Source organism: Peromyscus eremicus, chromosome 16_21 (genome assembly GCF_949786415.1).
Source record: "Peromyscus eremicus chromosome 16_21, PerEre_H2_v1, whole genome shotgun sequence".
NCBI lineage: Eukaryota > Metazoa > Chordata > Mammalia > Rodentia > Cricetidae > Peromyscus > Peromyscus eremicus.
In genome coordinates, this window is record NC_081432.1 from 57,578,427 (window position 1) to 57,602,406 (window position 23,980).

General features: G+C 45.6%; 1 protein-coding gene and 1 long non-coding RNA gene across 2 annotated transcripts in view; one reads left to right on the forward strand and one right to left on the reverse strand.

Moving 5' to 3' along the window:
- Clic5 (chloride intracellular channel 5) overlaps positions 1-23,980 on the forward strand; it is a 147,176-nt gene that overhangs the window by 12,611 nt on the left and 110,585 nt on the right. The gene's annotated exons all lie outside the window — the stretch shown is intronic.
- LOC131926667 (uncharacterized) lies at positions 19,134-21,076 on the reverse strand. Its single transcript, XR_009383536.1, has 2 exons — positions 20,999-21,076; positions 19,134-19,311 (listed from the first exon to the last, which is right to left on the reverse strand). It is a non-coding gene; the product is annotated as an uncharacterized LOC131926667 (long non-coding RNA).

Genomic DNA, 23,980 nt, shown 5'->3' on the forward strand with positions numbered 1-23,980 from the left:
TGTGACCACATGGGGAAGCGCAGACAAGGAACCTGTCTGTCAACGTAGAGCATGTCGTAGGCTGCTGCTGTCACAGGGTCGCCAGACCTGAGGTCAGCTCTGCCACGAAGATCTGTCAGTTATGTGGCCATAGGCTTTTTCCCAAGGATTTTATTCTTGTCTGAAAGCAGGAGACAGAGTGACTAGGTTTAACGAGATGGAAGAGTGCTCATGCACACAAAATAAAGTGCTGGTGAGAACCACTCAGTTCTATAAGCAATGCCTATGGTGTCCATTTGTGTGAACGGGTTGGTTTTAGATGATACCTGCTTAGGCAAAGCTCTGCAGCAATAACGGGCCCTTGCAAATCACAGTAAAGCTATCTGCATCCACTGGCCAGCTGAGAACCGGTGAGACTCTCTCTCTGAGGCACAGGGCTCCATCAATGCTGCAGAAACTGAGGGGTAAGGTGTTAACCCTCTAGCCACCAGAGCCAAGTGCAGACACAGTTTACCCCACTTTTTCTCAGTCCAAGAACTTACGGGGTAGTCAGTGTTAATAAAGAATCTTTGAGAGGTAGCAGGGCATGGTGGCAAAGACCTATAATTTCAGCCAATAGAAAGATGGAGGCAGAAGGATTATAAGGTTAAGGCCAGCCTGGGCTACAGGTTGAGTTCAACCCAGCTTAGGCAACTCAAAGAGTGAAAAATGGGCCGGGATTGTAGCTCAGTGATATAGTGTACCTCACATGTGTGAGGCCTCAGTTTCATTGACCGGAATTTAAAAAGATATTGGATAATAGCAAAAAATAAATTTACCAATTAAAGCAGGGAAGGCTGCCGAGGCTGAGACGAGGGTGTTAGGTATGCTCAGAATATACAGAAGTGATGACTCAACAGTTCCTTGTGAGTACAGGGAATCCTTACTCCACAACAAGCATTTTATAGCTGCAAGAGCGAGTCTCTGGTCAAGCTCCTATTCTTTGCAAGGTTCCTCTTTGTAAATCTCCAATCAGCAGGTCAATAAATCTTTACTGTGTCTGTACTCTGTACCTCACGGGCTGGCAGCGTGAGAGGCAGAAGGGGAATGGAAAGGTGGGGTTCTTTCTGTGAGACTCTGACCAGCTGGCTCAGGAGGAAGGACTACCATGGAGAATGACTTAAAAATTGATTCTAGCATTGTGGGAGGAATGGGTTCTAGAACATTCGACACAGTGGGTCTACATGAGAGCAGCTACCAATCGAGAGCAAACATGTTGAGCTGCAAAAGTAGGGCCAAAACAATTTTAATTTCAAGTTTTTATCTCTAAGTTATTAAAATTGAGTATCTGTTGTGTGCCAAGTATTCTGTTGGGTTACTGAAGTTGAAAAATCTGTAAGAGGGGCTGAGACGATAACCCACTGTACTATTTAGTCTAAATGTTACTTTGCCACAACCTATAATCACCTGAGAAGAGAACTTCAAGAATTACGTAGTTCAGGTTAGCCAGTGGGGTATCTGTGGGGGATTGTCTTGATTATTACTTGATGTAAGAGAGGAGCCCACTGTGGGCAACACCATTCCCTAAGCAAGAGGTCCTGAACCAAACACGTAAGAAGGCAGCGGGTGTACACATGCTTCTCCTTGACTGTGGATGTGACACAGTCGGTGGCTTGATGGGTTCCTGTCTTGACTTCAAGTCAATAGTCAATAGTCAATAGCCAAATGAACCCTTTCTTGCCTAAGTTGCTTTGGATTAGGGTGTTTTATCACAGCAACAAAAACGAAACCAGAACCAATGATAAAGTGCTTACCACACAAGCAGGAGGAACCACGTTTCATCCCCAGCATCCATGTTAGAATCTGGATGAGATAGTGTCATCTTGTAATCCCAGTGTAGGGGAGGTGGGGATGGGAGAATCTCTGGGGCTCTCTGGCCAGCCAGCCTAGCCTACTAGATAGCCCTAAGGCTCAGTGAGAGATTCTAACCTAAAACACATGGTGGGTGTCTCCTGAGGGGCAATGCCTGAGGCTTACCTCTTGTCTCCACACGTGTGCCCATTTGTGTGCGTACATACCCCTCCCACATAAGCACATACACAAAATACACAAGGCACTTGCCAGAATTATCAATATAGGCAAGGCAGGGGACAACCTGTTCCCTTGCACAAAACAGTAAAAAGTGATGGTGTGTGGAAAGGGGGTGAGTGATTTCTCAGGAAGCAGTAGGAAGTCTGGGAAATGAATGCCATAGAGACACCCAGCTGGAGAGGCAGAGAAGGAGGGAAAACAGAAGGCTGCAATAGGTGAAGGGTGTTTGGGATCAGCAAATAGTTCTAAATGTGTTGGAAAGGACAGAGAGTAGATGACCCTGAAGATCAACTTGGACAACGGGAACAAACTTCCGAAAGAAGGTAAACTTGCCCTTGTGTGCCAAGGGACTCACCAGCGGTGAAACAGGATGAGGTCGATTCCATCCACACACACAAGTATCCCAGATATAACAAGAGGTGGAAGCAGGTGGGTGAGGGCCTCAACTACCACAGGCAGGGTATGCCAAGGGCTGCAACTCCCATAAGGTGTTATGAAGCAGTCCAGTGAGGATGATGTTGAAGGCTGTTGGGAGGAGGAACTTCAGGGATGTGGTACCCAGTTGCATGCAGAAGATCATGTGAATTCAGACAACATTAGCCAGGGAAGATCGAGTGTTTGGGGGAGTGGGGAAGGCATTGCCCTCAACACTTTATGTGCCTGGGACTATCTGGGCTGATTTGCTCTGTAGACAGACATATGGGCAGGGAATTTTAAATGGAGTGTAAGCAGGACTAGTTCAGAAGAGAGGATACTGTGGAATGCTTTATGTTTTTTTTCCTGAGGAGCCATGGACAAATATTTATCCATCCCATATAGGGAGCAAATGACGTAACAACAAATGATTCCTGGTGCATTTGTCTACATTAGTGAACCAATTCATTGACTGGGGTTATTTACAGGAGCCTGTTGACTCAAAGGCAGCTGCTTCCCTGTAAAGCCCACTCCATCGTGAGTGATGGATGATCCAGAAAAGCTGCTCGCCTGGAGCTCTGTGCCCAACACGTAGGGAACTCCACTGAAGAGTCTCCATTCCCATACCAGTTGTTAGCAAGTTCTATGGCTTTGGGGAGAGGTTCAGTGAGTCTTGTAAGTCCCTGTCTCACTTGGCCATGAGACTTGCAAATTTTCTTAGTTTCTTGTGTCTGATAAGGCTCCCTCCAGAAGAAAATTCTTAACTTCAAAAGTATAGCCACACAGCAGGGAATAAAGGCTTTCACACAATAGCACAACGAGATGGCTTATGGCAGCCACCTTTTTGCTGTGGAAAACAGAAACACAAGTTTCAGGGCACTGACTGCTCGTCCAGAGGACACAGGTTCAGTCCTTAGCACCCGTATGGCTCACAACCATCTGTAATTCCAGTTTCAGGGATCTGACACCCTCTTCTGGCCTCCAGGGGCACTGCATGCACAAGGTGTACAGATATACACACCGGCCAAATATCTACACATACAATTTATTTAAGAATTAAAAAAAAAAAACATTATCAACAGAAAGAAAGAAAGAAAGAATGAAAGAAAGAAAGAAAGAAAGAAAGAAAGAAAGAAAGAAAGAAAGAAAGAAAGAAACTTGAGTCATCTCTCCAGCCCCATTAACATTTGTGTTTTTATTTTAAATGATGTAAATGTGCATGTGAGTGCAATTGCTTGAAGAGGCCAGGAGGGGGCAACGGAGTCCCTGGAGCTGGAGTTACAGGCAACTATTGAACAGACTAACCCCACTCTCTCCAGCCCTGAGTACCACCCATTTAGGGGGAACATTGTATACTATAGTTTGGGTGGTAAATCGGGGGACAGAAAGTGGAGACATTGGACAAATAAAACCATATTCAGATGGAGCTAGATTATGGAAGTATTCAATAGTAAGGAAGATTTCAAGTGTGTTCGGTCTGTAGTATAGCAGGGAGCCATAAAGGGCTTACACCAAGGAGTTATAAAGCTAAGGTGTGCCGGGGAAGGATGATTTTGGCTCTAGTGGGCTTAACAGCATTGCCCTTATTATCTTGGGTAGGGAAAGGAAATGCAAACACTGCTAGAATGTCCCTCTTTGCACTGCGGAAGGCTTTCCTGAGTGCCGGGAGGTCCCTAGTTTAACCAACCGTGTGGTTACAGGTTATGGGCACAAACTCTAGGGGGATTTCATGAAAATCAGTATATGGAGCATCATGACTGACCTGCCTCCAGACAGACCTTCCATGCATCATCCCCCGAGCAACACAGTCTTCTTTATGTATCTCAGAAAAAAAAAAAGTCTGAATGGGATCTGGCCACCCTCAGGCCCAATCACTTTCCAACGCGTTTCTCACGGACTGACCAGCACACAACATGGTATCCTGATCTATCTCACGCAGTGCTATCTAGTTCTTAGAGGCTGTAAACCAAACAATCTCAATTAGAGAGTTCTTCAGGACGAGGTCATACCATGGAACGCCTCTCCCAGGGTAAAGTTCTCCTCAGGCTGCTGAAGTAGTTGGCCCCAGCAGCCACTGCGCACCACTTCTAAAAATAGACATGGTATAAAACCCCAGCTCCCAGAGAAGCCAGAGAGAACAGTTTGCCAAGGGAAGCAAGGCAGAGTGTGACAAAGTGTGGCCTGGTATTCGCAACACTCCATGGGATATGACGAGTTCCCGAACCCCACTTGCTCTGCTTCCCGTTAAAGTGGATTTCCAGGGTGGGAGGGAAGGCCACCTTTTAACACTGCAACAGGCGTTGGGGGTTATATTAGGGGAAGCCCTTGTTTTTATGGAGGGGCAGAGTGAGGCTGGGCCACATCCCAGTCCCACCGGGAAGGTTCTCCTTTGTGGGTCCCTTAGCAAGGAGCATCCCATCCAGTGCCTGTCTCTGCGTGAGACTGCTGCTCTCCACACCTAAGCAGCACTTCTCATGGCCGCTTCCTTCCTGTTTCGTTTCCTTTCAGCGTGGGCAGGGGTTTTGCTGGAGGTCTTTTGGCCCTGTAGGATGTCAGCCAGTTCCAGGACAGGGACATGGCCAGGCCAGGGTCTGACACCAGTGTGCTGAGTGTCAGCGGGCTGTGTCTGGCACCAGGCTCTCCTCCAGCCTCTCTTTCTTTTCTGCCTATCACATGTATGTTGTCCCTTCTGTACTAGCCTGTCTGTGGTTATTTCTCATATATATGTATTTATTATTGTTGTTTGTGTGTGTGGTGTGTGTGCACATATATATGTGTGTGGGTGTACAAGGCCAGTATTCATGCAAGGGTATCCGTGTGTCCTACCCTGTCATTCTCCTCTTAATCCTTTGGGACAGGGTCTCTCACTCTGCCTGGGGCTAGAGTAGCAGCTGGTAAGTCCCAGCTATCCTCCTGTCTGCGCTCCTACAGCACCAACAATAGAGACCGGCACTGCCATTCATGGCTGCTTTTATGTGGATGCTATGGATTTGAACACGGGTCTTCATGTTAACGCGACAATGCTCTGACCACTGAGCCATCTCTCCAGTCCTCCATCTCACCTCTGTTCCCTCCCCCTGCTAGGATCTGGGAGACTTTCTTCTCCGTATTTTCAAAATCTGCTCTCTGATCTGTAGCTTGTCTTCATTTTAATAACTAGTCTTGCTCTGTGCATGTTCCTTTCCCACACTTCCCATATCAGGTTTCTGGGGAAAGAAATTGGGAAGCTCTAGACCAGCCCTCTTTCTTTAGGGTGAACCAGAGAGGAAGGTCCATATGCTGTCCCAGCCACACTTGAAGACCCTCCCCCGATCTTCCCTTTGGAGGCTGGGGTCAATGCCAGGCCTCCTGGGAGCTGTGCAAAGCTGAGAGGTGGCGTCCAGCATGGTGCTTCTCAGACAGGTTTTCTTGTCTTCCTTTTAAACTTTATTATTACTGTAGTATGTAGAGGTCCGAGGACAACTTGGTGGTGTTGGTGGGTCTCTCCTTCCACCTTTAGACAGGCTCTGGGATCCAACTCACACTGTCGGGCTCGTATCCGTGGGTAGAAAGCGCTTTTCTCAGGGAGCCATTCCCCAAAGATGGCCTTTTCTGTGAGTAAATCCCTTCACCTGAGTTCAGAATCTGTGGTGGAAGGACAACTCCAAAGTACAGCTTTTCCAGGGGCAGAGTCCTCTCCCTCTCCCCAGTCCATGGCAGAGTCCTCTCCCTCTCCCCAGTCCAGGACAGAGTCCCTCCCTCTCCCCCCAGTCCAGGACAGAGTCCCTCCCTCTCCCCAGTCCATGGCAGAGTCCCGCCCTCTCCCTAGGGCAGATTCCCTCCCTCTCCCTAGGGCAGATTCCCTCCCTCTCCCCTGTCCAGGGCAGAGTCCCGCCCTTTCCCCCCAGTTCAGGGGTAGAACCCTTCCCTCTCCAGCTTGTCCAGTGGCAGATCCTCTTCCTGCTTGTCTAGGGGCAGAGCCCCGCCCCTTCCCCCCAGAGACCCCTAGGATTCCCTGGACTACTGTGTTTTCAGTCCAGGGTAATCAGTTAACACGCTCCCAGGGCTCTCAAAATCCCAGAAGCGTGTCTGCATTGCTCCTCCTGTGGAGTCCCCATCACTTTCTCTGTTCACCTCCACAGGCTCAGAAGACATGTGGAGGGGCTCTCACCAACCAGGCGTGAAGAAAGTCCTCTAAATCCTTGGGGGAACTGGGGCCTTTAAAGTGTTTAAACAGAGCTCTCGACTTCAGGGCTAGCCAGCAGCACCTTTAATCAGCAGAAGTGTCAAGCAGAGGGTGTGGTGTGGAATGGTTCCCAGTTATACGACCACAAGAATTTTTTTTTTCCCAGGGAACTCTCAGTAGAGTAATAAGAGACACACTGGAAATACTGCCTTGATTTACCTGTATCACATAAGGATTGCAGTGAAGAACACTGACTATTGTCTGAATGCATACACAAAGGAAGAGAGTCGAGGGGCTTAAATACCACGTTATCCGTGTAGCAGATTTCTTCAGTGCAGGTACTCTGCTTAGGTAACCCCGTGGAAAGTGTCCAGGCTCAGCTGAGGCTTAATGTAGCTGCTGGTGTGTCTATGTCCTGTTATCTGTGACATGGGGAAGCTACCTGCTCTTTCCTTTTTTATTTATTCATGTATGCCTGCAGACCAGAAGAGGGCATCAGACCCCATTGTAGATGGTTGTGAGCCACCATGTGGGTGCTGGGAATTGAACTCAGGACCTCTGGAAGAGCAGCCAGTGCTCTTAACTGCTGAGTCATCTCTCCAGCCCCTCTCTTTCCCTTAAAAAAAATATTTGATTGAGGTTTAGCATTGACAAAGCAGTTTATTATATAAAATAAAAAGGCACTAGATCTCATTTAAATATCAAAATAAAAACATTCTTTATTGACATATGGCACCGAAGACCAAATTTAAAATACTCATCGAGGTGCACTCCTGTAATCCTGGCACTTGGAAAGCACAGTCAGAAGTTCAAAGTTGTCATTAGCTACATGGCAAGTTCAAGGCCAGCCTGAGCTACATGAGAGCTTATTAGAGGGTTACTAATGCTGTGGACCCACCAGCTCTCTCCACAGCATTTGTAACTTTTGAATAAGCTCCATGCTCCCCGGTAATCCACCTGAGTGTCCCTCTTGAGATCTTACCTGAAACCTCACAGGAGGACTGTGCCTTTTTGAGACAGGCTCTCATGCAGCCGAGGGGGCTCTGAAGAGAGTAAATCAGGGCAAAGCCTGGGATCTAGCCTTATACCTTTCTGAGTATGGGGGGGGGGGTTTCACATTTCAAGCTGCCAGGCTCTCTGGTTCCCCACAGGAGGCAGAAGGGTTGAGAGGGGAGTGTGTGTCCACCAATACTCTCCTTGATGTAACTCACTTCCCCAGGAAAGAGATACTGGCCCTGGGAAGTATCTGTTGGCTCAAAATATTTTAATGGGGTGTCTGTCCTTATATGAGAGAGAGAAGGACTGCATTCTAACACTACATTCTCATCCCCCCTCCTCCCAAGAAAACCCCACAAAATAATGTCCTGTGGTTTGAACACACAATATAGTTGATGAGTTTTTGTGATTGTTTGTTTTGTTCCAAGACAGAGCTAGCAAGGAGGTCATCAAGGATTTGGTCAACACAACCCAACCCAACCCATGTTTTCTGAGCCTCAAGTGTTGACTGATTACAGCCTCAGGGCTGGGGCATCCCAAGTCGAGATGGAGTCCCACCTGAAGGGCTTGTGAGTGTCATCGGGAGGGTAAGCATAAACACTAGAGGAAGGCTGAGGATTCGAACTGCATGGTTCAGTTGAGTGGTCTAGACACTCAGAGAAAGGGCCTGTTGGTGACTAGATGAAATCGTTTTTTAGTAATTACTGTTTACCACTTTCAGAAATTCTTCCTAGTCACTTCAAATATCCTTAGGGGACATGGGGATACACATACATACATACATACATACATATATACATACATACATACATACATCAAGAGAGAGAGAGAGAGACAGAGACAGAGACAGAGGGAGAAGGAGAGAGAAGACTCTTTAGAAAGCTATTACTCATCTCTTACATCTTATCTCTCATTTTTCATTATCCTCAGTGTACTTTGGAATATATACTTCATACCTGATCACAAGGTGCAGAATCTGTTAGGATATGGAAGACTGATTCTATTCTTGTGTGTGTGTGGGTGAATGCCTAGATATGCAAGTGTGAATGTGTGTGCAGGGGCGTGCACATGGAGGCCAGAGGTTGATGTCTGGTGTCTTCCTCTGTCACTCATCTTCTTTTTCTGACTTAGAATCTCAATGAACCCAGCCATCTAGGCAGACTAGTGGGCCAGAGAGATCCAGGGCTCTACCCATTCCCACCTTGCTAGCACTAGGATAAGAGATGCCTACTTCTGTTCCTGACTTTTTAATGTGAGTTCTAGAAATCTGATGGCAAACACTGTGTTGACTGGGCCATCTCCCATCCCTGAAGGCCATTCCCTGACCTTAAAATTGCAGGGTTTGGTGGCCTATACCTTTGATCCCAGCACTCTGGAAGGCAGAGGCAGGTGGATCTATTAACTCGAGGCCAGCAAGATTCAGGATAGCACAGATATATACTGAGGCTACGTCTCACAGAACAAAAATCAAATCAAACAACGAAACCTACAAGATATAAAGGGGTCTGCTATGTATTTGTACTGGGCCCCAGAGCCAGTGAATCGCTTTTTGTGGCAAAGGACCAGAGGAGAAAACACCCATTTCCCTGGCAACAATTTTTACTTGGTATTGAAATAATACGTTGGTTTGGGTAGCCAGAGCATCTATTAGTGCTGGAACAGCTAACTTTTATAGAGCAGCAAATTGGCTTGGCGTCTATTCGTAACTCAGCCCTGATGTGGGATAATTACATTTGGGCAATTAGTGGGCCTGGTCTCCCATTAGTAGCAGTTGTGAAATGATGTGGCCAAACATCTCAGGAGGCCAAGTTTATTTTGTGTTTGGACAAATGGTATATGGTCTTGATTTCCCATTAAAAGATCTTTTTTAAAAAAAGCCTTCCCATTTTATTTATATTGGAAAATCCACTTGATCCAAATAGCCAGAACCAAAGCACAAGGCCCAGCCATAACAGAGGCCCGGTATGCCACCATGCAGAGAATGTTATGCCCGTGATTGCAGAGGTGGTAACTATCCTCTGAGCTGAGTTGTTTATGGCTTTGCAGAAGGGCATAGCTCCAAGGACTCAGAGGAACATGAGAGGGTGGAGAGAGACCCTTGGTATTAAGTAAACAGCCCAAAAGCATCCAAGTGTTCCTAAATGCTTGCCACTGAGAACAGAAAAGGGCAGTAGGCATGGTGAATTCTCTTATATGCTAGGGTCAGTGATTACATATGAAACTATAGTCTGTCAAGCACAGATCCCTTGGGATACTACACACAGACACAGACATAGACACACATATACCAAAAGACAGACCCATATGTGCATATGCACACACACACACACACACACACACACACACACACACACACACACACACACAGAGTTCCATACCTAATGAAATTTGAAAACATTACCTGCTTTGCCTTCTTCTGAGAGACTCATGGTGCATAATAACCTGTGGAAGGGTCAGAGAACTATCGAGAAACCTGGAACCTTCTTTGACTTGGTGTTTCTCCTCGGGAAGCACTAAGCCTAACATGGCCCGTACCGCAATTGCTGCATCCTAAGGTTTCTGCTGGCAGCTGTTGGCATAGCCTACTGAAACTGAAGGGACATAAAAACCCTAGTCTACATATGTCTATGTTTTTCCCAGGGACGTTCTTAGAGGCTTAATGCTTTGTTGAAACAAATTCTGCAGAATCCTGCAGTGAGATTTCTATAGCTCCTGCTTGGATCCAAAGGCTGTGTGGAAAAGGAGCTCATCCTGGCCATGTTGGTCTCTAAAGCCTACACTTTTACCTTTGAGTCAGTCTGCTTACTGTGAATCAATTTAAACCTCTCTGCAGGACATGTCAGTGACTGGCGACTTTCACCGTCTCTTAGGATACTCACTTCCCTGTCTGTAGAAATAATAAGGAGGAGAGAGGATGGAGGGAGGGAGGGGTAAAGTTCTTGCGGAAGTGAGGGAAGAGTCTCGGGGATTCCTGTGACCTTCTGTGATTCTTGTCTCTCTGTCACCCACCCTTCTGCTACTCAAGACCCCGGGAGATGTTATGTTTGGACATTGGTTAAAAATGCTCGTTAAAGGTCAAAGGTCATTCACCATCTAAGGATGGGGAAAGGGCAGCTGCGAATGACATGGCCCATCCTTTCTCCCCAAAGCCTTTCTGGTGGAGCTGAGCTCTTCTCAAGGTCGTTTGCAAAGCAAAGCAGCCTTGGTGAAATGGTGTCTTTGCTGTTCTCTCTCTCGTAGGAAGTTGGGAGCCACACGGATGAGATGCCTTGAGCAAAGTCCCACACAGCCAGGGCCTTTGTTTCTTTCTCTGACCATTCTGGTTTTCATATTCTCAAATTTGAATGCTCAAATTAGACTCGGAATGACCTTTAGCATGGGTTGCCTATCAGACAGAACCCATTTCCCCTGCCATCCCCAGGGGCTGGACCCTGCCTTCTGATGCCAAGTCACCATGGTACACCACAGTGACCCAATACCCCAGGCTCTGAGTCACCCACCCCCACCCCAGACAAGTGGCATCTTCTCTAATCACCATTGGGGAACCTGTTCTGATTGGTTCCCACAGTCTAGAACCTCGTCCTGACTAGGAAGAGGTTCACAGCTCTGACAAGGCCTTGGGGACAGAAGTTGGGCCAGGGAAATGGAACAAGAGATGAGCAGGGACCTGGAGGACAGTGGCTGGATGAAGCAGAGCAGGCAGGAGTCAATGAGAAGGGGACACACGGGCCCATTTACTGCTGGCAAGGGCAGGGAAGGCCAGGAGGAAGGAGAGGCCAGGAGGCAGGCAGAGAGAGGGAGAAGCTGGGCAGATGAAGGAGAGTCAGGATTGACCAAGTTCCCTTGCCAAGGGCAGAGGGCAGCTGTGGCAGGGGCAGGTCTGAGGGGCCTGAAGCCTATTTGGAACACAAAATTAGCTGCTGAGGTCGTTATGCATTTGGAATAAAAAAGTCAAAACAAATTACAGATTTGTTAAAAGTCATCGGATGCTAGACTTAAAAAAAAAAAATCCAGAGAAGCCACAATGGTATTCAATACTTAGTATCTGCAATACTTCTGTACTCTCAGATTTTTAATTTTTTATATGACATTTTGTCTCTTCGTTTGATGATATTTGGAAAGTCCTTTTATGATGGAAAGGATGAAAACACACTTCCTTCACCACCCCTAGGCAACAAATTTGAGTTTATTATTGATAATTAGAATACAAGCTAGTTACGTTTGCAACTTCCCACAGACTAGAATCTCTCTGTGTATATTTCAAATATTGACCTTTCTTTATTACCCGCATACTGCTGACACTGTTGTCATCGATTGTATTTATATTTTGATATGACCTATGACCTTTAACCTTGGTGTCACAACCTGAGCTAAGTTAACACAACAAATGTGAGCTTCATTACTGGAAGCCAGTTCTTTGCAATAGCAATAATATAGCTGTATCTCTAATTTAGCTTCCCATTCAGTGATGTCTCCTAAACTCCCAAAGTTACTCCAAAGCCACCTGATCTAATGGAAGCATAATGGAGAACCCCAGTGGAAAGAGACATTGGTCTTAACCTATCACATCTCAAACAGCTTAAGTTTACCAAGTTTACTGTGGTGCTTTGAATGAAAATGGCCCCCATAGGCTCATAGGGAGTGGCTCCATTTGAAAATATTAGGACATGCGGCCTTGGTGGAGGAAGTGTATCGCTAGGGGTGGGCTTTGAGGTTTCAAATGCTCAAGCCAGGCCCAGTGTCATTCACTCTCTCTCTCTTCCTGCTGCCTGACAATCCAGATGTAGAATTCTTGGCTCCTTCTCTTTTGCTGTGTCTGCCTGCACACTGCCATGCTTCCCGCCATGATAATAATGGACTAACCCTCTGAACCTGTAAGCCAGCCCCAATGAAATAGTTCCCTTTGTAAGAGTCACTGTGGTCATGGTGTCTCTTAACAGCAATGGTGTCTCTTAACAGCAATAGAAACTCTACCAAAAAAAAGTGTGCAAACACTTGAAACCTGGATTGTGAGGTCTGTGAGTATCACAGTGAAATCCTCTTTGATGGTCAGAGGGTTCCAACTTCTCCCTAGACTAACCACTTATGAGAGCACAGATGACGTTTTTTTCATAATTATGAAGTAATTAACTGAATAAGACTGAACCCTTTTGGCCTCTGTACTTTCTGGGGACATAGTAAGGATTAGTGATATCCTGCTGTCTTTAGGAACAAACAGTTTGTACGCGGGAATTTGATGTCACGTGCTCATGTTTGAGGAAACACCTGCTATAAACTTTAGGTTGCTAACACGGCTCTGAATGGACTCTGTCCCAAATGGGGTAAACCCAGCTGACAGGGAACACACATGCCAGGTGGGCCTTGAGGGGCCACACTGAATGGACCACATGGGGTTCCACTAAGTCAAAGAGACTGTCTCACTACGGAACAGGAAGTAGTGTGCAGGCTCTTGAAAAGGCTTCCAGCCACTTCCTCTCTGCTCTGTCAGTCAAGCCTGCGGCCAGCCTATGCCTCTTCTGTGTCTACCCAGGTGGACTGTGAGCTTCTCCTGCTGCAAATTTTACTTGGACTCCGGAAGGTCTTCAAGTAAGGAGGGTGAGGGGCTGGGGAGGTGGCTCAGCTGGTTTAGTGCTTGCCACATGGGGACCTGGGTTCAGATCCCAACACCCATGAAAATGCTGGGTGTGTTGGCACATACCTGGGTAACAGGGCTGGGGAGGCAGAGATAGTTGGACTCCTAGAGCTTGCTTGCCAGTCCAAACAGACACAATGATGGACGGCAGGTTCACTGAGGGAACTTGTTTGGAAACAAAACAAAAAGTGAAGTGGAGAATGATGGAGGATGACACTGACTTGGACCTCCTGCCTCCACACCTGTGGGCACACCCACATGCACACGCACCCAGCCATGTACACACAAATATGTTACCTAGACATGCCCACAATTTTTAAAGTGAGGGGGATGAGATAGCAGCATGGGTGTGGGAGGAGAAGTTAACCTTGGAGAAGGTTTTCATTGCACAGGAAAGGGCACTAACGTCCTCCAAGAAAAATCTAAATGAAACAAACAAAACAACAGAAAAACACACCAAAGTCAAGCCAGGGGACCTTGTGCCTGCCATCCTGCTGCTGGGAGGCAGAGAGAGACTTCCTGGATTCTGCTGGCTAGCCAGTCTAGGCAGCCAGTGAGTCCCAGGTTCAGTGAGAGACCTTACCTCAAAAAAACAAGGTGGAGAGCAGTTAGTAAAAACTACCTCTGACCTCTACAGACACATGTTCCCATGTCTACACACATTACGCACACTCACACACACACACACACACACACACATACATGCTCAAATGCACTTGTGTCTACACACATGCATGCACACATACATATATACAAGTGCACCTGTGTCTACACATGAATTCACACACACATACATAAATGCACTTATGTCTACACACATGCACACACACATACAGAACAGTTAGTAATACATATACATTTGATTATTTTAAATATAGAAAACAAAAAAAAACACATATAGGTAATGAATATATCAAACTATTAGCAGGGGTGATATTTCCATGATGATCTTACAGGTGTTTGTCATTTTTTTCTTTTTTATATCTCTCTACATTCAAGTTTTTATACAATTAATAATTATTTTCTGGATTTAATGAGTAGATATAGGTTTGTTTTTTTTTAAAGAAAGATAAAATGACCTTGAATTTTAGTAACAGATATTTTTTCATTTGGCTTAGTGCTTTCAATTCAAGTGTCTTCTTTAGTAAGCAGGGGAACCCCTACACTAGAAGACGCTAGACAAACTTCCACAAAAGATTCCACAATTGAGGGCATTTTCAGGGCGATCATCTGGTTGCCCAGGAGACTGGTGGCTTCTTGGTCCCCAGCACCATGGAGGATGGGCCAGGGGCTCTGGCCTCTGTGAGTACCTCCTGAGGTCACACTCACTGTGGAACAGTCTGATGAGTCATGTCCCCTGGAGCAGGCGGTTCCCACATATCCAGCGGAAGGAAGGAAAGGAAGGGAAAAAAAGAATAATAATGTGGCTGTGATCATGGCATGAAAAGGAACTTTCAGAATGTTGGACCAGGTGGCACATTCTAGATGCTGATCTTCTCTAAAAATATAAGATACAGAATACTGAGTCACACTTGTTTATTTTCTGAGCCTTGGAATTGCCTATGAACAGGAGGCAACTAACTCTGGCAGACTTTCTGGAAACTTGACACAGAGTCTTGGGGTGGCATTAAAAATGTAACAGAGCATTTGACTCTCAGAGGAGAGCAGGGTAGAGCCCCCATCCTCCCTTGCTGCTCCAGGTCAACAAATGTGAGGTGCCAGGGGCTCTGTGGAAGCTGGACATTAGGGAATGAAGTCCCCAAATACAGCATCCGTCAGTCTTAGGTGCCTTCCAAGGACTTAGGAGCTTTGCATCTGGTTTTCGTGGTCAGATAATTTTTCAACCCTGCTAACAGGTATGTTGAAAGCTCACAACACTGAAAGCAGAAGAATCCAAATATACAGCAGGAAATCCCCCACGTCCTGGGAGTGTCTGCACAGGCCTGTTGTAGACTATGTGAGGAGGTCTAATATCATCCTTCAGGAGCCACGGGTCCTCAGACTCTATGTCCTGCTTTTCCCTTCCTGTACTTGCCTCTCTGCATGTTCTCTGAGCCCGGCTCCTGAAAAGGCAGTTGCTACAAGACTGTGGTGTCCATTTGTCCATGCTTTGACATGTTTATTTTCATAAGGGTTTCCAAAAGACTCCGACTGCAGCCAGGGATCCTGTGTCCAACTCTAAGTCCCAGTAAATTCATTTTGCAAGGACCTTTAAGCATCACTCTGGGCATGACAGCCGTGCTGATAACACCTGCTTTTGTGTTCCAGAAAAACACCTCCTGTTCACACACATTTGCTCCCAGCACTGTAGCTACTGGGGTCTTTTCTCCCACACAAGCTCATCGAAGAGGGTAACGTGTTTCAATTTGTCCACTGCACTATTTCCCTGGGGATGGTGACCAAATCCATGGTAAGACACTGTGTGAGGGAGGAGGGATATATTTTGGCTCCAGATTTGAAGAGATACAGTCCATTGTGGCTAAGAAGACGTGGTGGCCGGTGTAGGAAGCCACTGATCACATGATACTCATAGTCTAGTAGTTAGTGCTCATTATCAACACAACAGTATCTAGGTCACCAAGGTGACTCAAGAAACCTTTCCTCAAAAATCAAGGAAGAGTGACCACTTGGGATTGGACCAAGCACCCACTTCCAGGCATGTATACACATGAGCAATGTTGAATGGAGTCAGTACACTGTATTTATATATAGATCTATGTATATTTATACATACACGTGCATAGACCTGTGTATCGCTAAAGAAGGAGAGATCATGAATTTTGGAGAGAACTGGGGAGACATGGGAAGAGTTGGAATGAGAAGAGGGAGAGGTAGCTATTATGTAAATACAGTACCTGTATATTTTCATAAAGTTTTAAATTGAAAAAAAATAAAAAAGGATAGAATTAATAGATGAAGACCCTCACTGGTCCCCATATGTGCATGCACGCATGCGTACACACACAACCAATTGGTGATATGTCTGCTGGAAACACCTGTGAGGGATTATGTCTATAAGGTTAGCCTGTTAGAGGAACCCTAATAGACTGTGAAGGGCTATCTTGATTACAGTAACTGATCTTAACTGTGGGCCAGGCCATTCCCTGGCAGGGCATTCAGGACTGTGTAAATGTGAGCTGAGAAGTAGTAGCAAGCCTGCATCCATCTCTTTCTGTTTCCTGACTCTGGATGCCGTATGACCAGTTGCTTCCAGATCTTGATGCCTTGATTTTCCCCACCGTGATAGACTTGAACTGTGAGCGAAAAATAAACCCTTTCTCCATTAAGTTACTTTGCCAGAGTACTTTATCACAGCAGCAGGAAAATAAACTAAGAGTCTATGCTGGCTGGCACGCCCCTTCTCTCTTTCTGTCCAGTTTGTAGCCCCAAGCCATGGGACAGAGATACCCACACTCAAGGTGGGTTTCCCCTCCTCAGTGAAGCCTCTCTGGGGTCAGCCATTCATGGACACCTTCATAGACATGCCCAGAGGCGTGGCTCCAAGTCCAGTCAGCTTGACAGTGAATGTCAACTGTCACATCTCTCCCAGAGTGCTCAGCATGGGACACTGCATGCAGCGGGCTGAGCCTGCATCCATACAGCTGTGAACTGGAGGATGGCTACCACTCCCTTGAGCACAGGGTAGTGAGGAGGGTGCCTCTTGCAGGTTCTAGCTAGACAGCATCTCCATCATCACCCGTGTGGTGTTTCACACCTCCTATCGCTTTCCATACTGGAAAATGGAGACACAACCAGGTGAAAGGACTGTCCTTGGGAAGAAAAAGAAGTATCAGGGAATGGGCCAGTTCACTCTTGTCCTTCTGCAGCTCAGCATCTTCTCTCAGGCTGCTTGACTGGTACCTTGAAGTGTACCTCAGCCTCTGCTAAGTGCTACATTGATCCATCAACTTAAAAGCACTTCCCCCACTTACATTTACAAAGAGAACAGGGCTCTAGCTTAGTAGGGACTTGCCTCATTTGAATACCAGCCCCAAAGCTCCAAATTAGTTTAGCGGCTATGCTTCTACCACCTCAGACCTTAAGTTCTTCTCTATCTTACTGGCTATAGACCAGAGGTATTTGGGAAAGTGGTGAATAAAATATAAGAACATCCATCTGGTTTCACCACAACGTTCCTTACTGGATGTGTGAATCTGAGGAACCTTGAAACTTCTAACCATCACTGTTCTCACCTACAAACGTGGATAAGATGATACACACCTTAGGAAGTTACTGTTTTAGATTTTAAATGAAAACCGTAGGTAAGTACCTAGCACGGGGCGCATGAGTACTCAGCGGACAGGGACACCACCATCACTGTCACAGTCCCACCATCCCCATTGCCTCGAGGTTCCACAACCAATTCTGACGGTGCTGAGACAAAGGCATTATTCCGTGGCCTAGGCAGAGTCGTAGGGTAGCATCTCTGTGTTGTACAGAGCTTAAAAATACACTTCGGCTTGCCAGGCAGATCGCTTGGTCCTTGGAAACAAAAACAAGTGTGGAGGGCAGTGAGAGGGCTCAGTAAAGTGCTCGACGTGCTGGAGTGAGGGCCTGGGTTCAGAACGCCAGCACGTTAAAGCCAGCTGCAGAAGCACACACCTGAAATCGCATGCAGAAGCACACACCTGAAATCGCATGCAGAAGCACACACCTGAAATCGCATGCAGAAGCACACACCTGAAATCGCATGCAGAAGCACACACATGAAATCTCATGCAGAAAGCACACACATGAAATCGCATGCAGAAGCACACACCTGAAATCTCATGCAGAAGCACACACCTGAAATCTCATACAGAAGCACACACCTGAAATCGCATGCAGAAGCACACACCTGAAATCTCATGCAGAAGCACACACCTGAAATCGCATGCAGAAGCACACACCTGAAATTGTATGGAGAAGCACACACCTGAAATCGCATGCAGAAGCACACACCTGAAATCGCATGCAGAAGCACACACCTGAAATCGCATGCAGAAGCACACACCTGAAATCACAACACTGGTGGGGGTGGAGTAGAGAAGGACTGGAGACAGGGGAATCCCTGGAGCTCATTGGCTAGCCTCCCTAGCTGAATCATGAGCTCCAGATTCAGTAAGATATCCCCCCAAAAAAGGTAGAGACAATCGAGGAAGACACCCAAAGTCAACCTTTGGCCTCCACATACACACACAAACACCCTCACCCAACCTACTACCCGCTCACACACTATGAGCATCAGAGAACGTGTTTCCAGAAATGTGTGCCTTGGCTTTCCAGCTTGTTGGTCCCGTGTTTTACCTGTCACACAAGGCAGGCGGGGCTTAGTGGCCGTGTTCTGAACTCCAGCTTTGTCTTACCAATAATGTATACAAAGTGACATCAACCAAGGGCCTCGCCTCTTTGGAGTTCCGCATTCCTGTCTGGCAATTAGAAACCTAGATTGAACACTCTTGTCCACCACGCGCTCAGAAGCACAGTCTATATTTTGCTAAAACACATGGTCTGTTTTGTTTATGATGTACCTACTTCCCTTTTATTGTTCCTTTCCCGTTTTCCACTGAGAGGGCAGAGCAGGAGCCATATCAAGAAAACCATGCCCCCTAGTGTTTCTCAGAGCCTTGACTGTTCTGGGGATAAGAAATGACCACCGTCGAGCTTCCTGGGAGGTCATAAGGCCAGAGGTACAGATTTGCTCTGACTTGATAGGAATTTAAATGAGTTTATCTCGGAAAATTAAAATATGAGAAAGTAACACCAACACAAAGGCCCTGTAAAATTATACAAGTATAGGAATCCAAGCCACGTGGAAAATTACTGGGAAATATTAAATCCTACTTGGTAGAACATTTATTATTTATTTCAAAGGTGGTACCACTTTTTGCTGGAAAATAGCCTTTAAAAAACATTTATTTTATGTATATGTGAATGCTAGCATGTACATGTGTACACCACACATGGGTGCCTGGTGTCCATAGAGTCAGAAGAGGGTGTCACATTCCCTGGAGTTGGAGGGACAGGAGGCAGATGCGAACTATCATGTGGGTTCTGGAAACCAAACACAGGTCCTCTGCAAGAAAATCAAGTGCTTTAACCACTGAGTAATCCCTCTAGCCACAAGAAATACAACCTTTTAATGTTTCACCAGGACATTTATAAAACTATTCAGAACATTTAAACAAGGTAAACTTCAGTATTTATCTAGTCATTATTTAATAAGTATTAATAAATAGTCTTTCTCAAAAGCACATTTTACTTTTTTTTTTTAGTTTCTCGTTTTCCTTGTCATAACACAAAAATAACAATAAAACAGCTTCATTTTCTCCTGCATGCATCACAGAAAGTGGCAACTCATCCAGTCTGTGCCTTTTATCATATAGATAATAAACCCCAAACCCGGTACTTTCATTTCAAACTGAGAGCATTCAGCACTTTCTGAAAGAAAAGGTATGATAGTAAGCAATGATGATATTCAATAAAATATAAATACTAACTACTGCCCGGCAGGCAGGCACTGACATGACCCACCCAGTCACCTCATTTGACCCTCGTAACAACCAAATGGAGTACAACTGTTGTTCGTCCCACTTTGCAACTGGAGAAAATGGAGGTTGTAATGGTCAGTTTTTGTCAAATGGACACAAACCAGAGTCATCTGGGAAGAGGGCACCTGATCTGAAGAATTGGCTCCATCAGGTTGCCCTGTGGGCATGCCTTTGGGACATTTTCTTGATTAATGATTGATAGGGGAGGGCCCAGCACAGTGGGAAATTTTCCAATAATTTCCATCCATCTGGGCAGATTTATCTGTATCTGTTATAAATCTCAAATCAGAGCGCTGGTTTTGTTAATCTACTGGGAGGTATAAGAAAACAGGCAGAGCAAGCCCTGGGGAGCAGTGAGTGAGCAGTCCCTCTCCACGGTCACTACTTCCGTTCTTGCCTCCAGATTCCTGTCTCGGGTTCTTGTCTTGGCTTCCCTCAATGGTGGGCTATGACATGGAAGTGTAAACCAAATAAACCCTTTCCTTCCCAGTGTTCTTTTGGTCATGGTGGTTACCACAGCAACAGAAAGCTAACCAGGAGAGAGGAAGAGAAAATCAAGTAGCTTTACCAAATTCAAAACATAAGCAATTCCAGTGACCCTCTCATTAGACACCCATGCACTAACTCACGTTTGAGGAGCTCTACACTGTAACTGATACCACTGGGTGCTTATGATTTTTGTTTGGTTATCAGCAGCAGTGGCTAGTAAGCAGCTTTGGTTTTGAAACTTTTTTCTATCCACTGTGCAGAAAAATGAGGAGTAAGGAACTGGGGTGGGACATAAAGGTTGGGTTGTAATGGACTCCAGGGAAAGAGTGGACGCTGGACCCTTTCAATGCGTGTCAGGTGCGGACCAGGTCTCTGTAGGGAGTTACAGCTTGAAGTTCAGCCATGACGCTTCCTGAGCTAATGGGTCCATTGTGCATGTATGTGTGAACGAAGAACCCAGCTCTAAGGAAGCATTCTGTGAAGTCCTATAGGTGTGCATTCATAGTCTCTCCTATTCTCCATTCAAAGGACAAACACACTGTAGCTGGAGCTATCTCCAGTCCCGCCCAGGCGGGCAGCCACTCAGACTCAAATAAACACACAGACACTAACATTATTTAAATTGTTTGGCCTAATGGCTCAGGCTTCTTGCTATCTAATTCTTATATCTTAAATTAACCCATTTCTATAAATCTATACCTTGCCACGTGGCTTGTGGCTTACCAGTACTTTACATCCCGCTCCTCAAGGCGGCAGCTGGCAGCATCTCCTCCCTCAGCCTTCCACTTCCCAGAATTCTCCTCTCTCTTTGTCCCACCTATACTTCCTGCCTGGCTACTGGCCAATCAGCACTTTATTTATTAACCAATCAGAGCAACACATTCACAGCATAGAGCACATCCCACAGCAACACACATTACATGAGCATCTGGTTTTGTGATGTTGTTCAAGCATGGATTTTTCATATGCACAGTTCCTTGTGTTTTACCATGAACAGCTGCTTGACCTGAGTCCATCATCTTCACCAATTATAATTGGCTTAGTCATTTCCCTATTGTTGGAGCTTTGGATTGTTCCCTGCTAAAAATAAGGTTCCTATATTATTTCCAGACCATTCTTAATTTGGAGGCAGTTTTCCTGATGCATATTACCCCAGAGTTCAATTCTGTGCCAAATGTGTGCAGCAGTATATTACATTTGCTCCCATGCTTTACTAGGGATGCTTTCTAGAAAGGACAGCAATAAACTGTGTGATCAGGAGTATTGAGCTCTTAGCACTCTGTTTTTCCCATTTACTCTACGTTTATTTATTTTTGTTATAATAACAATATTTATATTATTATTGTTGTGTGTATGTGCATGGTTGTATATATACATGCAGAGGTCAGTGGTTAGTATCAAGTGACACCCTCAATTTCATCTCCACTATGATTTTTATGATCATTAAAATGTATTTTTTATTTCATAGATATAAACAATATATCACAATCATTTCTGCCGCCCATTCTCTCTCTCTCTAATTTCCCTGACCCCTTTCACCAATGTATCTCCCTTCCAGGTTCAAATCCTCTTTCTGAAAAAATAACCCACTGCATCTAATTGATGCCGCCATGTGTACATATCTATAAGGTCATCCAACAGGCGCTGGCAACCTGCCAGAGGCTACCACCCAAAGAGAAGTGATTTTCCTTCCCTCAGCGGCCATCAGCTGGCAGCAGTGCCTCAGGGAGGGTTGTGGCCTTGGGGGCTCCTCCTCTGTCCACCCTGGGTTTTTTGAGACAGGGTCTCTTACAGAACCAAGAACTTGTTGATGTGGCTAGATTGTCTCTGTGCCCCAAATCTGTACAGCCGCCCACGCTCTCTGCAGCACCCCACTTTTTAACACGAATGCTGGGGATCTGGATTCAGGACTTCATGCTCACACAGCAGACACTAAGTTCTTTCTCCAGCCCAATTGTATATGTCTGATCCTCCTGCCTTCACACACACACACACACACATTGCTAAGACTGTGGGCTGAATCACCGCTCAGTTTACAGGATACTAGAACCGAACCCAGGACTTCCTACATGCTAGGCAAGAGTTCCACCAAACAAGCTTCCCCCCACCCCATGTTATTTTTCTAAGATTTATTTTCATTGGTAGTTCTGTGCATGTCTGGGTCTGTGTACATGACTGCACATGCTCATGGAGACCAGAGGCATCAGATTTCCCCTGAGGCAGAGTTATAGGCAGTTGTGAGCTGCCTGATGTGGGAGCTGAGGATTGAACTTGGGTCCTCTGGAAGAGCAGTACATAGTTTTAACCACGGACTTGTTCAATTGGTTTGTGGTAGTGTTAAAAGTTCTCTTTTTCTTGTTCTGCTAGCTAGCAAGACTGAGTGCTTTTCCATGTGGTTGTCTATTGTCCACATTTCCTCATGGGCACACTTGCCAGTGACTTCCTGTGATCTCATTTTGAATGAGTTGACTCTTACTAACCTCAGCTAACTGAGTCAATGCTCTGTTCGTTAAAACTAAGGCTGTTTTAAAACTTTCCCAACACGTGATCTTCCAACTTCCTTATAATTACTTTTATATTATTTTATTATTGTAATTGTTTATATTTTAACACGTATTCAAAATGGATTTATTTATGTGTGTATGTGTGTGCACATGCCATGTCATATGTGGAGGTCAGAGGACAACTTGGTGGAAGTTGATTCTCTCTTTCTACCATTGGGGCCCAAGCATCCAACTCAGATCATCAGGCTTCATTTCACTGCCCTGCTAACATATATACTTTATGTCTAATTATTTACTAGGGAATCAGAACTACTTGTTTCTTTCTGTCATAGAAATGATCTACTGATGGCTCTATGTGTTGTTGTTGCTTTTTGTGATCACCATTTTTGTTTTGACCAAAATTTATTACAGTGTGGATTCAATACAGTCTCTGTAATATGAATTGATATCTTCATAGGCCACCTAGTAATTGTTTTTGTGTGTGGGTGCATACACACGTGGGTGCACAGGGGTGTGTGTGTGTGTGTGTGTGTGTGTGTGTGTGTGTGTGTCCCCGTTCATGTGAACATTTGATGGGCGTGTGTGTAGGCTGGAGGATAATTGCTGTGGATATCACTTTGTATGCTCTGAATGTGTGGCTCTGATTGGTTAATAAATAAAGTGCTGATTGGCCAGTAGCCAAGCAGGAAGTACAGGCAGGATAAAGAGAGAGGAGAATTCTGGGAACAGGAAGGCAGAGCCAGGAGTCGCCAGCCAGCCACAGAGGAAGCAAGATGTGAAGGCAGAACTGAGAAAAGGTACCAAGCCACGTGGCTAAACATAGATAAGAATTATGGGTTAGTTTAAATGTAAGAGCTAATTAGTGGTAGGCCTGAGCTAATGGCCAAGCAGTTTAAATAATATAAGCCTCTGTGTGCTTATTTGGGTTTGAGTGGCTGTGGACTAGGTGGGACACAGAAAAACTTCGGCTACAGATAGTCTTGAGTGTTGTTCCTCAGAAGCCATCCACTTTATTTTTATTTCATTTTTTAAAGATTTCTTTTCTTTTTAATGGTGTAATTCTGTGTATGACATGTGCACACATGAGCACAGACACTCATGGAGTCCAGAAGAGGGCATTGTGTTCCCTGGAGCTGGAGTTACTTGACTTGAGTGCAGGAACTGAACTCGAGGCTCTGCCTAAGCAGCGGTTCCTAACCAC